General features: G+C 38.6%; 1 protein-coding gene across 5 annotated transcripts in view; it reads right to left on the reverse strand.

The window, feature by feature from the left end:
• Positions 1–21230, reverse strand: part of MYLK (myosin light chain kinase) — a 280357-nt gene that overhangs the window by 223995 nt on the left and 35132 nt on the right. The window contains exon 1 of one of the 5 annotated variants that reach the window (XM_063661672.1): positions 3261–3337. The exons of the other annotated variants lie outside the window; for them this stretch is intronic. The gene's annotated coding sequence lies outside the window, so the exon portion shown is untranslated. Of the gene's footprint in view, positions 1–3260; positions 3338–21230 lie in introns of those variants that run through there. 5 annotated transcript variants of the gene reach the window in all.

Consider the following 21230-nt stretch of genomic DNA (forward strand, 5'->3'; position numbering starts at 1 on the left):
CCTTTAGGAGGTGATTAAGTCAGGAGGGCAGAGCCCTCGAGAATAGGATCAGCAACCTTATAAGGGGGCTGGAGTGAAGTGGCGAGGCCCCTTTTTGCTCTTCTGCCTTCTGCCAAGTGAGGACAAAGCAACTTGGCACCATCTTGAAAGCAGAAAACAGCCCTCACAAGACACCAGATCTGCTGGTATCTTGATCTTGGACTTCCATTTTCCAGAACTGTGAGGAAAAAATTTCTACTATTTGTAAATCACCCAGCCTCAGGTATTTTGTCATAGCAGCACAGATAGACTAAGACAGCATTTCAGCAGGGGACTTCCACACTGAAAAAGTCCTTACACAATCCCTTAATAAATCACAAAGGAGACAGAGAGGGTGGAAACCCTGAGTTTAGGGTTGTGGCTTCCCCTGACACTTTGAGGGACACTTTGAAAAGGAAATGGGAGAGACGGGGCTCTCAAAGAAGGGGCAGGATGAGGTGGAATTCCCACCCCATTACAGTCCCACAGCCAGGTGCTCTTTTCCACCTGGACAGGAAGTGTCAGCAGAAAGTTCATTTCAGGAATGCCAGCCTTGTCTGCACCCAGTTGCTTCCTGTAATCTGTTTGGCCACAGGACCAAATGAGAGCTAAAGCAGAACAGGTGTTTCTATAAGGAATGGTTTCCACATGTCTCATAAGCTAATCCAGGCAATCCCAGCAGGACTTCTCTTGACCTTGAAGAGAAAGGTCAAGCTCAGGACATCTGCTGCCACCCCCGTCAATGTATATCCATCTCTGGTGAGGGTTTAGGGATACCTATCACTTCTTAGTTCCTTAACCTTGACCCCACCTCCAGTGAGCACACCTGGCCCTTCATTCTCACCAGCCCCCTTCCACTTTCTACCAGCCAGAGGAGCCTCCAAACCTGCTGCTCTTCCTATCCTGAGTTCACTATCCTGCCCCATGCACACGGAAGGCCCCTGGGTGCTCTGTCATTCCCATTCTTTTGCCCAGCTGATTAGGCCACATCTGGCTATTATATCACAACTCACCTGCACCACAGACACTTAATACTCTCCTGCTTCTCAAATAATTAGAAGCCACTCACGAGAAAACAAAAAATAAAGCTGTTAATTATTTAAAAATTAAAACTATATAAAAGCTGATAATATAGGCGAAATGATTTTCTAAGCTAATTTTGCAACCCTATCAAGCATTACATCTATCCCCGAGTTCCCTGACACTCATGGCAAAAAAGGAAACAGGAGAGGTCACACAATTCTCCTTGTCAGATGAGGACACGAAGCCACTTCATCAGGTAACAGGGCCCTCCAGTGCTAATCTCCAAAAGGTCTCTCTCCAGAGAGAGGACTGAACAACACAATGGACAATTCTACCAACAGAGTTTTCAAAAGGAAACATTTGGCATTTCATTACTGTTTTTTGTTTGTTTGTTTGTTTGTTTTTTGTTTCTTGGAGACAGATCTTGCTCTGTCGCCCAGGCTGGGGTGTGCAGTGGCGCAATCTCAGCTCGCTGCAACCTCTGCCTCCCATGTTCAAGTGATTCTTGTGCCTCAGTCTCCAAAGTAGTTGGGACTACAGGTGCACGCCACCATGTCCTGCTAATTTTTGTATTTTTAGTAGAGATGGGGTTTTACCATGTTGGCTAGGCTGGTCTTGAACTCCTGACCTCAAGCGATCCACATGCCTCGGCCTCCCAAAGCACTGGGATTACAGGCATGAGCTACTGCGCCCAGCCTCAGAGTTTGGTAACTTTTTAATATCAACATTTGATAAAAAGGAAAATAATAAAATATGTCTTGGGATTTTTGCAGGGATCTAAAGCAAAGGTCTGGACAGGTAATTTAATAAAGGTCTTGGTGGTTCTCAGTGGAAAGTTGAGTTGCCCTCATCACCCATCCTGGAGGTGGGGGTGCAGGTGGGTAAAGGTGGTGCAGGCAGGTTGCATGGGGTTAAGGGTTAGGGGGATTGAGGGAGCATTGGGATGTGCAGTGGGATTATTGACTGTCACAACCACTTGAGAACAAGGGAAAGGAGCTGAATGTCCTACATTAAATAGAATGCTCATTATAAAGAGCATTATAAAGCATTTTGTCTTGCCTAAAATGCTAATAGCACCCCTGGAGAGAAACACTGGAAGGGAAATCAGTAATTAGCATGACTCTTCTAGTACCTCCTCTAAAATGCCAATTAAGTCTTTACAGGGAGTTGACGGCAGTGACCACAAGAATGTCTGCTCTGGGAAGTAGAGATGAAGGAGGATGCCAGGTTCCTGATGTGTCAGCTCTGCTGGTGGTAAAGTGCATATTGTCTTATGAGGCATAACAAGCCTGAAGGGCATTGTTGGCTGGACAGAGAGCTGGGCAATGGTGCACTATAAGCATGCCCATGGAAAGGAACATAGCTCTCCTTTTATTTCTTTATATGTCTAAATGAAGACACAACTGGAACACAAAAACTACACATCAGTCCATCATAGGAGAAACTATTTTAGGATAGAGCAGTGTTTCTCAAAGTGTGGTCCCTAATTAGCATCACCTGGGAACTTGTTAGAAATGCAGATTATTGGGTCCTACCCCAGACCTGCTGAATCAGAAACTCTGGGTGTGGGGCTGAGAAACCTGCATATTGACAAGTCCTCCAGGTGACTCTGATGCAGGCTCAAGGTTGAGAACCACTGGTCTAGAAAGCCTGAGGTTCAATATGGCAATCAGTCACAAGAGAGATTTTAGAAATCCTGCTTCATCCCTGTGTAGAGTTTCTATTAGGCTCAGAGACGGAGGGGAATATTTCAATATGTCTGTGGTAGGCAACTGATCAGGGGTGGAAGACCCGAAGACAGAAGACCCCAGGGATGAGAAATAAGGACAAAGAGTAAATTATCAAGGGCCAATCTGAGCCTCAAGTTTGATTAACCATCCTAGGAAGATTTTGTTTTAATTTAACTTGTATTCCTGTTTGAATAGCAAATACAGTTATACGGTTTGAAATTGTTTTGGGGCTCAGAAAACAATACCCCAAAATGAAGGCTTCAGAAGCAGCCTCAGAAGCAAAAGTTTCTCTCTGACCTTCTCCTTCCCTCCTGTCTCTGGCCACTCATTCTCCTCCAGGGACACTAGAATCCCTCTTCCCCAAGGCAGGTTATAGAAACCAGAACCCCTTTTCCTTAAAGCCAGCCATGAAACCTAACAATATTACTCTAACTTCTCCCCCTGGCCTTTCTGTGTAAAAACTGGCCATAAAGAAATTATCTGACCTACCTTGTTTGACTGTAGGTCATAAGAGCCCCATTCCAGAGAGAGTCTTGCCCCATCAGAAGGAAGAAATGCTGCACAGAGAGGAGGAATACAAACAGAAAGGCCTTGCTGAGTTTCCCTACTCAGTCTACTAGCATTAGATTATACCCTTTTTGTCCAATCATATTTTTATACAGTTGTCCACAGTTTATTGAACCTAAGCATAAAAATGAACAGTTTCCTTTGTATCTTTGGGTCTTCATTCTGAAGGCTCCCATGTCATGGAAAACTATGATCAAATAAATGTATGTGCCTTTTCTACTATTAATCCACCTTTTGTCATTTGATGTTTAGTGAACCTTCAGAGGGCAAAGGAGAAGTTTTCCCTTGCCCCTTCAACTGAAAAGATACAAAAGTATATAGTGAAATGTCTTTCACCCACACCTGCTTCTAGGTACCCAGCCCCTAGGTATCCAGCACCAACTTCTCTTCCAGAATCAGCCATGTAATCAGCATCTTCTAGAGATATGTTTTGAAAATACATGTATATTTTTATACCCACTTTTTCTTAAATACAAATAATAACATATTATACACACTCTTCTACACCTTGCTTTATTTCGCTTAATATATTTTGGGGGTTATGCCATACCAGAAACATCAAGAAACACTTAGAAGTGTTCTGAGTGTCTGGAAACATACAACACTCCAGGGCATGGGTATCTTTCCTGCAGATAAGGAGCACCTGCTAGGCTACCACATGATGTTTGTGGATTTCTTAGTGAACCTCCTGTAGGAAAGCTGTACTAAAATTCTCAGTTTGGAGAACTCTCCACAGGCCTACTTGTATTTTGTTTTATAACAGAAGGAGGTAATATGGAAACTCTCAGCCAGGTCATTAAAATTCAACAGTATCACTACCAGATAACACTAGTACCTGGTGGGTCAGGCGTCCAAGGACACACAGTAGAGAGGAGTTTGACCACTAGGTAGAACTCAAAGAATCAGGATGACTTGGAACTTTTAAAATTTATAAGACTAATAACTATAAATTACAAAACACATGGAAAGATAAAGACATGGACTAATTAAGAACACTTACTACTTAATAGAGTCATTTTCCAACACTTAGAATCAAGTATGTAACACGGGACAAAATAATAATTCCTATCCTTCCACCAGCTTCAGTTATAGTAACATTTCTTTTTATTTTTTTGAGAAGGAGTTTCGCTCTTGTTGCCCAGGCTGGAGTACAATGGTGCAGCTCACTGCAACCTCCACCTCCTGGGTTCAAGCAATTCTCCTGCCTCAGCCTCCTGAGTAGCTGGGTTACAGGCATGCACCACCATGCCTGCCTAATTTTGTACTTTTAGTAGAGACAGGGTTTTACCACGTTGGTCAGGCTGGTCTCGAACTCCTGACCTCAGGTGATCCACCCCCTTGGCCTCCCAAAGTACTGGGATTACAGGTATGTGCCACTGCGCCCAGCCTGTAACATTTCCTTCAGAATTATTTTTGTTCTATACACCCTTCAGCACCATCAGTAAGATGTCTTGCTCCTTCCTGATTCCTACCACAGTTTTATCAATGTAGCCTTTGAACATAAAAGATGAAGTTGTATATATACATATATTATATATAATATATATTATATAAGTTATATATTATATATTATATATATTACTTATATAATATATATTATATATATGCTCTATTGAGATATAATTCATATACCATACAATTTAAAGTCTTCGAATCAATGCTTTTTAAGTATAGTCAAAGAGTTGTGCAGTGATCACCTCAATGAATTTAGTGCACTTGCATCACCTGTAAAAGAAATGCCATACCTATTCACAGTCACTCCCCATAACCTACCCTAAGGTTTCCCAACCCTAGGCAACCAATAGTCTACTTGCTGTTTCTATGGATTAAGGATGCCTTCAACAGGCTCACAAGCACACTCAACACAACTGCGGAAACAAAATCAGTGATTTTGAAGATGAGTCAACAGAAATTATCCAAACTAAAACACAAAGAAATAAAAGAGTAGGGGGAAAAAAAGAAAACAAAGAATCTAAAAGCTATGGAATAATATCAAATGGTCTAATATCAAATGGTCTAATATGCATATAATTGGAATCTCAGAAAGAGAAGAAATAGAGGATGAGTCAGAAGAAATACTTACATAATAATTAAGCATTTTCCAAAAATAATGAAAGACATCAAACTACAAATCCAAAAATCTCAGAGAACTCCAAGCAGTATAAATACAAACAAAAACAACCAAGCACACCTAGGCATATAATCTTCAAGTGGCTGAAAATCAAAGGGAAAGAAACAATCTTAAAGGCAGACAGGGTGAGGGAATACATGAAAGCATACTTCTCATCTGAAAAAGTGCAAACCCAAAAAACAACAAAGGAAATCTTAAAGGTACTGAAAGAAAGAACCCTGTCAATCCAGAATTCCATACTCCAGAAAATATTTCTCAAAAATAAAAGAAAAATACAGACTTTGGAAACTAAATGAAAAGCTGAGAGAATTCATTATTAACAAACTTGCATAACGAGAACTAGAAAGAAACTTCTTCAGGCAGAAGGGATATGTCAGACAGAATTTGAATCCAAACAAATAAACTAAGATCTCCAGAAATGGTTAAAATGAAGGTAAATATATAAGACATTTTAAAAAATGTTTAATTGCTCTAAAAGATAATTGACTTTTTAAAGTAAAAATAGTAGTAATGTACTATGGGTTTATAGGGTATGTAAAAGAAAAATGCATAACAACAACAGCACAAGAGTCGAGAAGGAAGAACTTGGAGTATAATATTCTAAGGTTTTTATACCATACGTGAAGTGATACAATTGGAAGGTAGACTGTGATGAAAGATATATGTGTAAACACTAGAGCACACATTACATTTTTAAAAAGAAGTATAATAATAAGCCAATAGTGGAGATAAAATGAAATAATAAAAATTCTCAGCTGGATGTGGTGGCTCATGCCTGTAATCCCAGCACTTTGGGAGGCTGAGGCAGGCAGATCAACTGAGGTCAGGAGTTTGAGACCAGCCTGGCCAACATGGTGAAACCCCATCTCTACTAAAAATACAAAAATTAGTCAGGCATGGTGGCACATGCCTGTAGTCCCAGCTACTTGGGAGGCTGAGGCAGGAGAATTGCTTGAACTTGGGAGGTGGAGGTGGCAGTGAGCAAGATTGCGCCACTGCACTCCAGCCTGGGCAACAGAGTGAGACTCCACCTTAAACAAAACAAAACAAACAAACAAATCTCAATAAATACAAAGGCAAGCAGAAAAACAGGATAAAAGGGACAAGAAAAAGATGAAACAAAAAATATTTATGGTAGTTTTAATCCAATCATATCAATAATTGCATTAATTATAAATGGTCTAACTACATGAATTAAAGATTGTTAGACTGTATAAAAAAGTAAGACCCAATTATATGCTATCCACAAAAAAAGCTCACCTTGAATATAAAGACACAAATGGGTTAAAAATAAAACAATGGAAAAAGATATAAATGTAAGCACTAATCAAAAGAAAACTGAAATGGCTATATTAATATCAGACAAAGCAGATTTCAGGAAAAGGAATATTACCAGGGATAAAGAGAGTAATTTCATAATGATAAAAGGATCAATTCACTAAGGAAATGTAACACTCCTAAATGTGTACACATCTAACACAGGGTTCCAAAATACATTATCCAAAAAGTCTTAGGCGTGAAAGGAGAACTAGGAAAATCCACAATTGTAGTTAGAGATTTCAACACTCCTCTCTCAGTAATTGATAAAACAAATACACAGAAAATAAGTAAGGATTTAGAAAGGTGAACACCACTATCAACCAACTTGACTGAATTGACACTCAACCCAACAAATGCAAAATACACATTGTTTTCAAATGCATATGAAAGATTTACCAAGATAGACCATATTCTGGGCTACTAAACAAACCTGAATCAAATTAAAAGAAGTGAAACCACATAGAAATATTCTCTGATCGTTATGAAATTAAACTAAAACTTAGTAACAGGAAGGTATCTAACAAATTCCTAAAATGCTTGCAGATTAAACAACACATTTCCAAATAACTCACAGTTCAAAAAAGAAGTCACAACAAATATTAGAAAATATTTCAAATGGTCCTTTCAAAAAACCAGCTCCTGGATTCATTAATTTTTTGAAGGGTTTTTTTTTGGTCTCTATTTCCTTCAGTTCTGCTCTGATTTTAGTTATTTCTTGCCTTCTGCTAGCTTTTGAATGTATTTGCTCTTGCTTTTCTAGTTCTTTTAATTGTGATGTTGGGGTGTCAATTTTGGATTTTCCTGCTTTCTCTTGTGGGCATTTAGTGCTATAAATTTCCCTCTACACACTGCTTTGAATGTGTCCCAGAGATTCTGGTATGTTGTGTCTTTGTTCTCGTTGGTTTCAAAGAACATCTTTATTTCTGCCTTCATTTCGTTATGTACCCAGTAGTCATTCAGGAGCAGGTTGTTCAGTTTCCATGTAGTTGAGCAGTTTTGAGTGAGTTTCTTAATCCTGAGTTCTAGTTTGATTGCACTGTGATCTGAGAGACAGTTTGTTATAATTTCTGTTCTTTTACATTTGCTGAGGAGAGCTTTACTTCCAACTATGTGGTCAATTTTGGAATAGGTGTGGTGTGGTGCTGAAAAAAATGTATATTCTGTTGATTTGGGGTGGAGAGTTCTGTAGATGTCTATTAGGTCCGCTTGGTGCAGAGCCGAGTTCAATTCCTGGGTATCCTTGTTAACTTTCTGTCTCGTTGATCTGTCTAATGTTGACAGTGGGGTGTTAAAGTCTCCCATTATTATTGTGTGGGAGTCTAAGTCTCTTTGTAGGTCACTCGGGACTTGCTTTATGAATCTGGGTGCTCCTGTATTGGGTGCATTTATATTTAGGATAGTTAGCTCTTCTTGTTGAATTGATCCCTTTACCATTATGTAATGGCCTTCTTTGTCTCTTTTGATCTTTGTTGGTTTAAAGTCTGTTTTATCAGAGACTAGGATTGCAACCCCTGCCATTTTTTGTTTTCCATTTGCTTGGTAGATCTTCCTCCATCCTTTTATTTTGAGCCTATGTGTGTCTCTGCGCACGAGATGGGCTTCCTGAATACAGCACACTGACGGGTCTTGACTCTTTATCCAATTTGCCAGTCTGTGTCTTTTAATTGGAGCATTTAGTCCATTTACATTTAAAGTTAATATTGTTATGTGTGAATTTGATCCTGTCATTATGATGTTAGCTGGTTATTTTGCTCGTTAGTTGATGCAGTTTCTTCCTAGTCTCGGTGGTCTTTACATTTTGGCATGATTTTGCAGCAGCTGGTACCAGTTGGCCTTTCCATGTTTAGTGCTTCCTTCAGGAGCTCTTTTAGGGCAGGCCTGGTGGTGACAAAATCTCTCAGCATTTGCTTGTCTGTAAAGTATTTTATTTCTCCTTCACTTATGAAGCTTAGTTTGGCTGGATATGAAATTCTGGGTTGAAAATTCTTTTCTTTAAGAATGTTAAATATTGGCCCCCACTCTCTTCTGGCTTGTAGAGTTTCTGCCGAGAGATCTGCTGTTAGTCTAATGGGCTTCCCTTTGTGAGTAACCCGACCTTTCTCTCTGGCTGCCCTTAACATTTTTTCCTTCATTTCAACTTTGGTGAATCTGACAATTATGTGTCTTGGAGCTGCTCTTCTCGAGGAGTATCTTTGTGGTGTTCTCTGTATTTCCTGAATCTGAATGTTGGCCTGCCTTGCTAGATTGGGGAAGTTCTCCTGGATAATATCCTTCAGAGTGTTTTCCAACTTCATTCCATTCTCCCCGTCACTTTCAGGTACACCAATCAGATGCAGATTTGGTCTTTTCACATAGTCCCATATTTCTTGGAGGCTTTGTTCATTTCTTTTTATTCTTTTTTCTCTAAACTTCCCTTCTCGCTTCATTTCATTCATTTCATCTTCCATCACTGATACCCTTTCTTCCAGTTGGTCGCATTGGCTCCTGAGGCTTCTGCATTCTTCACGTAGTTCTCGAGCCTTGGCTTTCAGCTCCATCAGCTCCTTTAAGCACTTCTCTGTATTGGTTATTCTAGTTATACATTCATCTAAAGTTTTTTCAAAGTTTTCAACTTCTTTGCCTTTGGTTTGAATTTCCTCCTGTAGCTCGGAGTAGTTTGATCATTTGAAGCCTTCTTCTCTCAACTCGTCAAAGTCATTCTCCGTCCAGCTGTGTTCCATTGCTGGTGAGGAACTGCGTTCCTTTGGAGGAGGAGAGGCGCTCTGCTTTTTAGAGTTTCCAGTTTTTCTGCTCTGTTTTTTCCCCATCTTTGTGGTTTTATCTACTTTTGGTCTTTGATGGTGGTGTTGTACAGATGGGTTTTTGGTGTGGATGTCCTTTCTGTTTGTTAGTTTTCCTTCTAACAGACAGGACCCTCAGCTGCAGGCCTGTTGGAGTTTGCTAGAGGTCCACTCCAGACCCTGTTTGCGTGAGTATCAGCAGCGGTGTCTGCAGAACCGTGGATTTTCATGATCTGCGAATGCTGCTGTCTGATCGTTCCTCTGGAAGTTTTGTCTCAGAGGAGTACCCGGCCGTGTGAGGTGTCAGTCTGCCCCTACTGGGGGGTGCCTCCCAGTTAGGCTGCTCGGGGCTCAGGGGTCAGGGACCCACTTGAGGAGGCAGTCTGCTCGTTCTCAGATCTCCAGCTGCATGCTGGGAGAACCTAGAGAGAAGAATCAAATACACGCAATAAAAAATGATAAAGGGGATATTACCACCGATCCCACAGAAATACAAACTACCATCAGAGAATGCTACAAACACCTCTACGCAAATAAACTAGAAAATCTAGAAGAAATGGATAAATTCCTTGACACATACACTCTCCCAAGACTAAACCAGGAAGAAGTTGAATCTCTGAATAGACCAATAACAGGAGCTGAAATTGTGGCAATAATCAATAGCTTACCAACCAAAAAGAGTCCAGGACCAGATGGATTCACAGCCGAATTCTACCAGAGGTACAAGGAGGAACTGGTACCATTCCTTCTGAAACTATTCCAATCAATAGAAAAAGAGGGAATCCTCCCTAACTCATTTTATGAGGCCAGCATCATCCTGATATCAAAGCCTGGCAGAGACACAACCAAAAAAGAGAATTTTAGACCAACATCCTTGATGAACATTGATGCAAAAATCCTCAATAAAATACTGGCAAACTGAATCCAGCAGCACATCAAAAAGCTTATCCACCATGATCAAGTGGGCTTCATCCCTGGGATGCAAGGCTGGTTCAATATACGCAAATCAATAAATGTAATCCAGCATATAAACAGAACAAAAGACAAAAACCACATGATTATCTCAATAGATGCAGAAAAGGCCTTTGACAAAATTCAACAACCTTCATGCTAAAAACTCTCAATAAATTAGGTATTCATGGGACATATCTCAAAATAATAAGAGCTATCTATGACAAACCCACAGCCAATATCATACTGAATGGGCAAAAACTGGAAGCATTCCTTTTGAAAACTGGCACAAGACAGGGATGCCCTCTCTCACCACTCCCATTCAACATAGTGTTGGAAGTTCTGGCCAGGGCAATCAGGCAGAAGAAGGAAATAAAGGGTATTCAATTAGGAAAAGAGGAAGTCAAATTGTCCCTGTTTGCTGATGGCATGATTGTATATGTAGAAAACCCCATCGTCTCAGCCCAAAATCTCCTTAAGCTGATAAGCAACTTTAGCAAAGTCTCAGGATACAAAATCAATGTGCAAACATCACAAGCATTCTTATACAGCAATAACAGACAAACAGAGAGCCAAATCATGAGTGAACTCCCGTTCACAATTGCTTCAAAGAGAATAAAATACTTAGGAATCCAACTTACAAGGGACGTGAAGGACCTCTTCAAGGAGAACTACAAACCACTGCTCAATGAAATAAAAGAGGATACAAACAAATGGAAGAACATTCCATGCTCATGGGTAGGAAGAATCAATATCGTGAAAATGGCCATGCTGCCGAAGGTAATTTATAGATTCAATGCCATCCCCATCAAGCTGCCAATGACTTTCTTCACAGAATTGGAAAAAAACTACTTTAAAGTTCATATGGAACCAAAAAAGAGCCTGTATTGCCAAGTCAATCCTAAGCCAAAAGAACAAACCTGGAGGCATCACACTACCTGACTTCAAACTATACTACAAGGCTACAGTAACCAAAACAGCATGGTACTGGTACCAAAACAGAGATATAGATCAATGGAACAGAACAGAGCCCTCAGAAATAACGCCGCATATCTACAAGTATCTGATCTTTGGCAAACCTGAGAAAAACAAGCAATGGGGAAAGGGTTCCCTATTTAATAAATGGTGTTGGGAAAACTGGCTAGCCATATGTAGAAAGCTGAAACTGGATCCCTTCCTTACACCTTATACAAAAATTAATTCAAGATGGATTAAAGACTTAAATGTTAGACCTAAAACTATAAAAACCCTAGAAGAAAACCTAGGCAATACCATTCAGGACATAGGCATAGGTAAGGACTTCATGTCTAAAACACCAAAAGCAATGGCAACAAAAGCCAAAATTGACAAATGGGATCTAATTAAACTAAAGAGCTTCTGCACAGCAAAAGAAACTACCATCAGAGTGAACAGGCAACCTACAAAATGGGAGAAAATTTTCACAACCTACTCATCTGACAAAGGGCTAACATCCAGAATCTACAATGAACTCCAACAAATTTACAAGAAAAAAACAAACAACTCCATCAAAAAGTGGGCGAAGGATATGAACAGACACTTCTCAAAAGAAGACATTTATGTAGCCAAAAGACACATGAAGAAATGCTCACCATCACTGGCCATCAGAGAAATGCAAATCAAAACCACAATGAGATACCATCTCGCACCAGTTAGAATGGCAATCATTCAAAAGTCAGGAAACAACAGGTGCTGGAGAGGATGTGGAGAAATAGGAACACTTTTACACTGTTGGTGGGACTGTAAACTAGTTCAACCATTGTGGAAGACAGTGTGGCAATTCCTCAGGGATCTAGAACTAGAAATACCATTTGACCCAGCCATCCCATTACTGGGTATATACCCAAAGGACTATAAATCATGCTGCTATAAAGACACATGCACACGTATGTTTATTGCAGCACTATTCACAATAGCAAAGACTTGGAACCAACCCAAATGTCCAACAATGATAGACTGGATTAAGAAAATGTGGCACATATACACCATGGAATACTATGCAGCCATAAAAAATGATGAGTTCATGTCCTTTGTAGGGACATGGATGAAATTGGAAATCATCATTCTCAGTAAACTATCACAAGGACAAAAAACCAAACACCGCATGTTCTCACTCATAGATGAGAATTGAACAACGAGAACACATGGACACAGGAAGGGGAACATCACACTCTGGGGACTGTTGTGGGGTGGCGGCGGGGGAGGGATAGCATTGGGAGATATACCTAATGCTAAATGACGAGTTAATGGGTGCAGCACACCAGCATGGCACATGTATACATATGTAACTAACCTGCACATTGTGCACATGTACCCTAAAACTTAAAGTATAATAATAATAATAATAAAAAAGAAAATATTTCAAATGGGATGGACATAAAAAGGCACAATATATCAAATTTGGGGGGATGCAGGAAAAGGTCAGAAGAAAATGTGTAGCATTAAGTGCTTATATTAGTAAGGAAGGAAAGTGTTAACTCAGTGATCTAAGCTTCTACTTTAGGATAAACTGGAAAAAGAACAAATTAAAACCAAATTTCTCAGAAAGAAGGAAATAATAGAGATAAAAGCAGAAATCAATAACAATGAAAATAAATAAAGAAAATCAATGAAGCCAAAAGTTTGGTTTTTGGAAAGATCAATAAAATTGGTAAGCCTGTAGTCAGGCTGATCAGGAAAAAAAGAAAGTTGGTACAAAAATAAATCTCAGGAATAAAATAGAGAACATTACTACAAATCCTACAGACATTATATATATATATATATATATATATATATATATATATATATGAATCCATATATATAGAACAAGTCTCTCTCTCTATATATATATAAAACAAATATATGTCATAATATAAAAACTTGACAACTTAGATAAAATACAAAAATTCACTGAAAGACACAAACTACCAAAATTCCCACAAGAAGAAATAGAGAACCTCAATTAAAGAAATCTTATGAGAGCAACATTACTTGATATGAAAATAAGATAAAGATATTATTTAAAAAACCATGGAACAATATTCTTCATAAATATAAACACAAAAATCCTCAACAAAATATTGGCAAATCAAATTCAGCAATATATTTTGAAAAAAATATATTATTATTCTGTGTGGTTTATCCTGAAAATGTAAGGCTGGTTCAACAACTGAAAATCAGTGTAATTTACAGTACCAACTTAGTAACAAAGAAAAAAACTACATAATCATTTTATTAGATATTTAAAAATCAGACAAAATTCAATTTTCATTCATGGTTCTGGGTGACTGCTTTAGTCTGAAGGCAAAAAACTGGAATTCCTTGTTTTAAAAAGGCAAAAGTTTCTTGGGGATCCAGAAGTCCTCTTATGAGACAGGTCTCAGGTAATGTTAGAAGATGGAGTACAAAGAAACAGATACATGGTGGAGACTTCAAAAATATAATGAAATTATATTCATGATATGCTGTTCCAGAAAGAGCTTGCTACATATAGGCAGATTTCTACTGAATAAAAGAGGAGCTTCATACTACAGGACCTCTGGACAAAGGCAGCAGCTTCATATTTCAGGTGGTAGATTCTTAAAACCACAAGTGTTCCAAAGGTCCTGGACAACTATCTGTGAAGGATGCTATAAAAGGTCTCCTATCTTAGATGGGAATATAGACTTGATGAATTAAAAGTTCTTCCTAGTGCTATAAAATAGTAGAGACAGAAAATCCAGTTGGCCTAATGTTTATTAAGAGCTTGGTAAGGAAATATGAGATTAATCTATATTTTAAAAGTCATATTGCCTATCTTTACATAGTTTACACTAATAATTTAGTAGAGATGTATATTTCTATGGAATACCATTTAAAAATATTTTTCTGTATATCCCTTTCTCCCTGCTTCTCACTCTAAAGAAGCTGATAAGTGATAGCTTAGTCCTTGCCTCATTAGTACCTTCAACCACTCATTTTCTGTCAGTTCCTTTTTTTCTGTCTTCAGACATCCTCTCTTAAAAATACCAACAATGAGACCTACTCCCTTTTCTAGCTGCCATCCTATTTCTAGCCTTTCTTTCCACTCATGTTTTCAATGAGTCATCAACACCTCCTGCCACAATTTCCTTTCCACCTACTCCCTCTTTAACCCCCTACAATCAATCCAGTTCTTTTATACACCACCTACAAGGTCAGAATGCTAGGGTTTAGAGAGGCTGAGAGTGTCAGCAAGATATAACATTTGTACCCAAGGAGCTAATCAGAAAAAATCTACTTAAATCATCCAAATATCCACTAGGAAGAGACTAGAGACAGGGGTTAAAAAAGAGAACTAACATTTATTAGGTATCTTCCGGTATACTGTTGTGGTAGATTATCTCCCATCATGGCCATCAGCAATTCATCCATCCAGGTACACTCATGTCTCTCCAACTCCAACTTTATCAGAAATCATAATAAATATAAATGGACCAAATTCACCCATTAAAAGACAGATAATATTATTATATAATATTATATACAATATCTATCTATATCTGTAGCTATATATTCCACCTATATACTATTCATAAGATGAATCTAGAAAACACAAAGGCATTAAAAATAATAAATGAAAAAATAAGTTAGGCAAAAACTAACCATAAAAGAGTTGGAATAACTAAATTAATATCAGACAAAATAGACTTTAATATAATTAATCAGAAAGAGAATCACTACATAATAATAACAGGAGTGAGATAAAGAGGCAGAGAATATCCCTGGCATCATCAGTTTTAGAAACGGGGGTCTAGTAACTATCTCCAATATAACCGCTCAGAATCAGGCCAATTCTGCTCAGTTTAATCCAATCTCACAATTATTTGTGTGAAAACTCCCAAATTTGTCACCATGGGCAAAAAAGCTTAATCTAATAGACATATATAGAACCCTATGCCTGATAATTACAAAATATGCATTACTCTTTTCAAACACATAGAAAATATTTTCAAAAATTAAACTGCAAAAGGCTATAATGCAAGTCTCAACAAATTCCAAAGAATCATATAGTCAATAACAAAACACAAGATCAACTTGTCTGTTCATTTCCTCTGCCAATATCTTATCTCTCTGAAACTGCCTTATTTATTTGTACTTCTCTTTTGACATTGTTCAGAGACATTGTGTCCATTTATGCAAGACATTTGTATTAAATACTTACATACCAGTCACTGTTCTAAGCATAGGGGATACATTAATGAACAAAGCAAAATAGACAAAGATCTCTCCTTTGAGGTGCTGACATTTCTAGCGTCACTTCTATCACTAGACTGCAAGTGCCCTAAGGCAAGACTATGTCTAATCCAGATTTGCCTGGCTCCCAATGTGCTGCTGGGACAGACACCATGTTGGATCTGACAAGGTACAGAACCCACACACTCTGATATTTAAGACAGAGGGCTTGCTGAGGCTTAAGGTATGATCTTCGGATAGTGTGGAATACAGCTTATCAGGCAGGGACCTGGAACCAGAAGGAGTAACAGAATCAACACACCCCTCACAACTCCCCTATCAGTAATTCAACAGCTCAAGTCTCAGCAGTCCATGGGTCAAAGCAAACCAAAGTCTAAACCATGTTGTCAAAGCAGAGATGCAGAAGACCAGATGTCAAAAATACTGGAAACAATGAAATCAGACAGATTAGGGGAAATTATCATATATTTTAATATGTCCTTGCAAATTGGGGTACAGTTTAAAGAAGCCAGATAAGCCAAGTGACTAGTGACCATATCTCACAGGTCTGTCTGGTTGTAAGGGCCCTTACATCCTTCCTCTATGAGATAAGAATGAACATCTAGGCCTAAGAGCATCCAAGCTAGGGAGCAGGACAAGGAAACTATATATGTAGCTTGCTGCAACAGATTCATGTTCTAATAGGAACAGGGTAAGGTGGCTGGCTTTACAGAAAACTCCGCTACATTCCAGAATGGCAAGTTAACAGCCAGCATAACCAAGAAAGAAAAGGGCCTGAAAAAGAGAGATGCCTCCAACTGCTGACATAGGTTTAAAAGAAGACTGGTTCCTTCTGCAGAGACACATCCCTTTCCAAAGTCCATATCAGTCCAGAGAGAAAGACCAAAACAAAAGCCCCACAGCAAGAAACAGGAAGGAAGGGGAACTATTCAAATTCCCTGCCCCTCTCCTCCATAGCACACAATAGCTGGGACCTCTACTGGGGCATCATAGTTCCAAAGGAATCCCTCTGACATGGTGTTTTCTGTTTTTTAAGCCTCTGTTTGAGCACTGTCACTATGGCAACAAGGCTGGGATGCTTCTGCTCTAAGTGAGAGGGCTTATCCCTTCAAATATGCTTCTTGAGTCAGCAACAAAGGAACTCACTGAACCTCAACTAATCTCATATTCTCCTTGGAGACCTCTCTCAAAAGGCACTTTCCCTCCTTGCTCCCACAAATCTTCTGGGTTTATGCTCTGTGTTCAGCCAACAACCACATTCACATAATGATTGAGTTTACTCTCACACACCTGTCTCGACCAAGCTCTGAGGTGTCCTCTTTAGTCACATAAGCCTCTGCCATACCTATTAAACAGAGACAAAGCAAGGACCTTGGTTTGGGAGAGGCCTCCCAGGAAGGCTAGTGGACATGGGCCCCCAAGCTAGGATGGAACAGAGGAATGAGGGGTAGGAGGAGCAGGAAGCCAACTTGCATAACTTTCTTTTCCAGAGGGAGGAATCCATGGTGGCATGTAGCCCTGGCAGGCCTGATCCTCACTTCCTGTATCTGTCCTCAAACTGTCCTAGGCTAGCTGCTCTATCTTGGCTCAGGTTCCACATCATTCCCAGCCACAGCTCTTCCAAGAGTAAAAGTTGGATCTGGGGAATACATCCTCCCTGCCTTCAGAGGGGTCTTCCTTAGTCATGAGTTCTTAGAATCCTAAAATATAGACCTACCTCTTATTAGTTTTATTACCTTAGGGAAGTCACTTAACCTTTCTAAGCCTGTTACCTCATCTGTAAGACAGAAGCAATTGACCTCTCCAGAGGGTTGTGATAAAGACTGAGGGGCAGGCATATATTCTACAACTCTTAGTTCTCTCTGCACCCAGCCTATTCTTCCCTCAGAAGCAGACAGTATCTAATCCTAGGAAGGTCTGTAAGCAAAGAGACAAAAAGATGCACCAACCTCACCTTGATAGCTCCAGCTCCAGTGTGTGTCACCATTTCTGGGTAATATATAACTCTTCTCCTCAGTTTTTTTTTTTTTGTTTTTTGTTTTTGTTTTGTTTTGTTTTTAAGACAGGATCTCGCTATGTTGCCCAAGCTAGCACGCAGTGGCTATTCACAGGTACAATCATAGTGCCCTGTAGCCTTGAACTGCTGGCCTCAAGCAATCCTCTTGCCTCAGCCACCTCAGTAGCTGGCACTGCAGGCATGAGCCATGGTGCCTGACCTCTCCACTAGTTTTCAAAGCAAACAAACAAATAAGAGAGGGTATTCAGTCTCTTTTGCCTTTATTAAAAGAGACAATGAGGTGACAGCAAAGATAATCCTAGGAAGCAAACTTCTGGGTTCTAGTCCTTTTTGCTCACTGAGTTCCTCAGCCTATCCTCCAGAGGACTAACCTCCCTGTGGAAAGGGGCTGCAAAGGGCACTCTGTTAGGGTCCATTCCAACTCTAAGATCTCTGGGTCTTAGGTGAGTACCAAATGACCCATGAAATTGGAATAAAGAAGACTTTGCAGAGAGACTGATACGCTCTAGGAGTGTTCTAAAACAGGGCAGATGAGACATGCAGGACACAAAGACTAGAAGCATCATTTATACCCAGGAAACATTTACTGCAAGGACATGTCAGGAGTCCATCCACCTCAGGGACAGAGTTCAAGGTTGACAATGCTGGGGAAATAGACATGAGCGCCTTTTGGGTTTTCGTTTTGTTTTGTTTTGTTTTTTTGAGACAAGGTCTCACTCTGTTGCTCAGGTTGGAGTGCAGTGGTGCAATCACAGCTCACTGCAGCTTCAAACTCCTGGGCTCAAGCAATCCATCTGCCGTAGCCTCCCAAGTAGCTAGGACTACATGCACACATGACCATGCCCAGCTATATTTTTTGTTTTTTAGAGACAGGGTCTTGCTCTGTTGCGCAGGCTGGAGTACACTGGCAATCATAGCTAACTGCAGCTTCAGATTCCTGGACTCAAGCAATTCACCCATGTCAGCCTCCCAAATAGCTAGGACTACAGCCACACACTTCTATGCCCAGCTAATTCAAGCCATTAAAAAATTCCACCACCTCCCCACTGTTTAAAATAAATGTTTTATTTGGGAATAACATTATATTCTTAGAAAAATTTCAAACATGATACAGAGTCCCTGGTACTCTTCACTCAGTTTCCACTAATGTTAATCTATTACATTACCATGGTACATTTTTCAAAACTAAGAAACCAGACTTTATTTGGATTTCACCAGTTTTTCAACTGATGTTATTTTTATGTTCCAGGATCTAATCCAAGATACCTCATTGCATTTAGGGTAAAGCACTTTTTAATGGCGAAAGATTTCTATCATAGCGACAAAACGGATTCTTGATTAAAAGAACATCAGATACATTTGTGTCTCTTTGGGAACCCTTTCTTCCCATTTCCATGTCTTTTCCTCCCTTAAGAACCATTATAAACTCATTGTTTATCATTCCCAGACATGTTTGTGTGAATGCACAGAAAGACAGTATAAGCACAAACACTGTATATATAGTGTTGTTTTCCAGGCTTTAAAACTCATACAAACACTATTCTTTTCATATCCTTCTGTAACTTGCTTCTTTCAATGTTGTTTTTGAGATTGATCTCTTAAGAAATATAACTATAGTTCTTTTACTGCTGTATATAGTATGTATAATATTTCATTCATTTTCCTACTGGTGGAAATTTAGACTGTTTCCCATTTTTTGCTGCAATGAACACTTTAATATTAAACGTCTACTCAGGTACACGAGAAAGATTCTCCATCTAGGACTGAAATTCCTGGGTGTAAAGGGTATAACCAAATTGTTTCCTAAAGCTGTAGTACTGTCCTTCCAGCAGTGTAGGAGTCTGTCATTCCATATGCTCATCCATACTAAGAAGTATATTTAACTTATGAATTAATTTGTGGAGAACTGGCACCTTTATAATGAATCTTCCAGTTCATCAATATAGCCCTTTTCTCCATTTATGAAGGATCTCTTTTTTTTTTCCTTTCAACAACTGTAATTTTCTTCAAAAACATTCTTGTGTACTTTTTGGTTAGGTGTACTCCTGGGTATATTATGGCTTTTGTTACTGCTGAAAATGGGATCCTTTATCTATTAATTTTTCTAATTGGTTATTCCTGGTAAATAGTACTTTAATATGTTGATACTGTATTTATGGAACTTGGAATTCTTACAGTATACAGTTGGTTCTCTATATCCATGGGTTCTGCACCCATGGCTTCAACCAACTGCAAATCCAAAATATCTTTTTTAAAAATCTAATAAAAATAACAATACAACAATAAAAATAATACAAATAAAAAATACAGTATAACAACTATTTACATAGCCTTTACATAGTATTGGGTATTACATATAATCTAAAGATGATTTACAGTATACAGTAGGATACACGTAGACTATATGCAAATACTATACCATTTTATATAAGGGACTTGAGCATCCACAGATTTTGACACCCAAGGGAGGTCCTGGAACCAATCTCCCATGAATAGTGAGGGATGACTGTATTTTCCACTTAAAAATCCCAAGAAAATCTTATTGGTATGCAAGTAAGAACATTTTAATCTTTATCTTCAATATTCACATTTTTCTTGTCCTATTGCATTGGCTAGAACCTCTTGTACAATGCTGAATATAGTGATAAAGGGCATTCTTGTCTTTTTTATGACTTTATTGAAAGCAAGCCTGATGTTACTGTGTATTGTTAGGGATTGTTTTTTGCTGTGCTATTTTGATAGATGTTCTTTATCAAGTTAAGGAAGTTCTCTTCTATTCTTAGTTTTCTGGGAAGTTTGCCTCAATTGTGAATGAGTGCTAAATTCTGACTAATGTTTTTTCTGTATGTAATAGATTATAGGCATTATTAATCTGTTAATATTCTTTATGACATTAATATATTTTCTAATGTTGAATCATCCTTCTATTCCTTTCACAAACTCTACTTAATCAGAATGTAAATATTTGAAATACATTTGTAAATATTTCATAAGCATTTATGTTTATAAATAAAACTGGCCCACAATTTTCCTTTCTTGTGTTCTTCTTGTCTTATTTGGATATTTAAGTTATACTGTCATTATTTTAAAAAGACAGCTTTTCCCCAGTTTCTATCCTCTTAGACAGTTTGCACAATATTAGGATTATTTACTTCTTGGAGTTCTACATGCAAAAAACCATTTAAGCCTTAAATTTTTGGGAGAAGAAGTCTCTTAACTATCAGTTTAAATTCTTTATAATTGTTATTTTACTGCAGTTTTCTATATCTTTCGAAGTACTTATGGCAAATTATATTTGCCTAGAAAATTACCCATGTCTCCTCCTAATCCAAATTTTAACATAAAAATTTTCAGAGTATATAGGTTTTTTATTTTTATTATCAATTTCATATCAGGAGTTATATTTCCATTTCATTCAAAATATTATTTGTGGGTCTTATTTTGAAAAAAAAAAAAGCCTTACTAGGGTTTTATCTATA

The sequence above is a fragment of the Pongo pygmaeus genome, chromosome 2 (assembly GCF_028885625.2).
Source record: "Pongo pygmaeus isolate AG05252 chromosome 2, NHGRI_mPonPyg2-v2.0_pri, whole genome shotgun sequence".
In the NCBI taxonomy this organism is placed as follows: domain Eukaryota; kingdom Metazoa; phylum Chordata; class Mammalia; order Primates; family Hominidae; genus Pongo; species Pongo pygmaeus.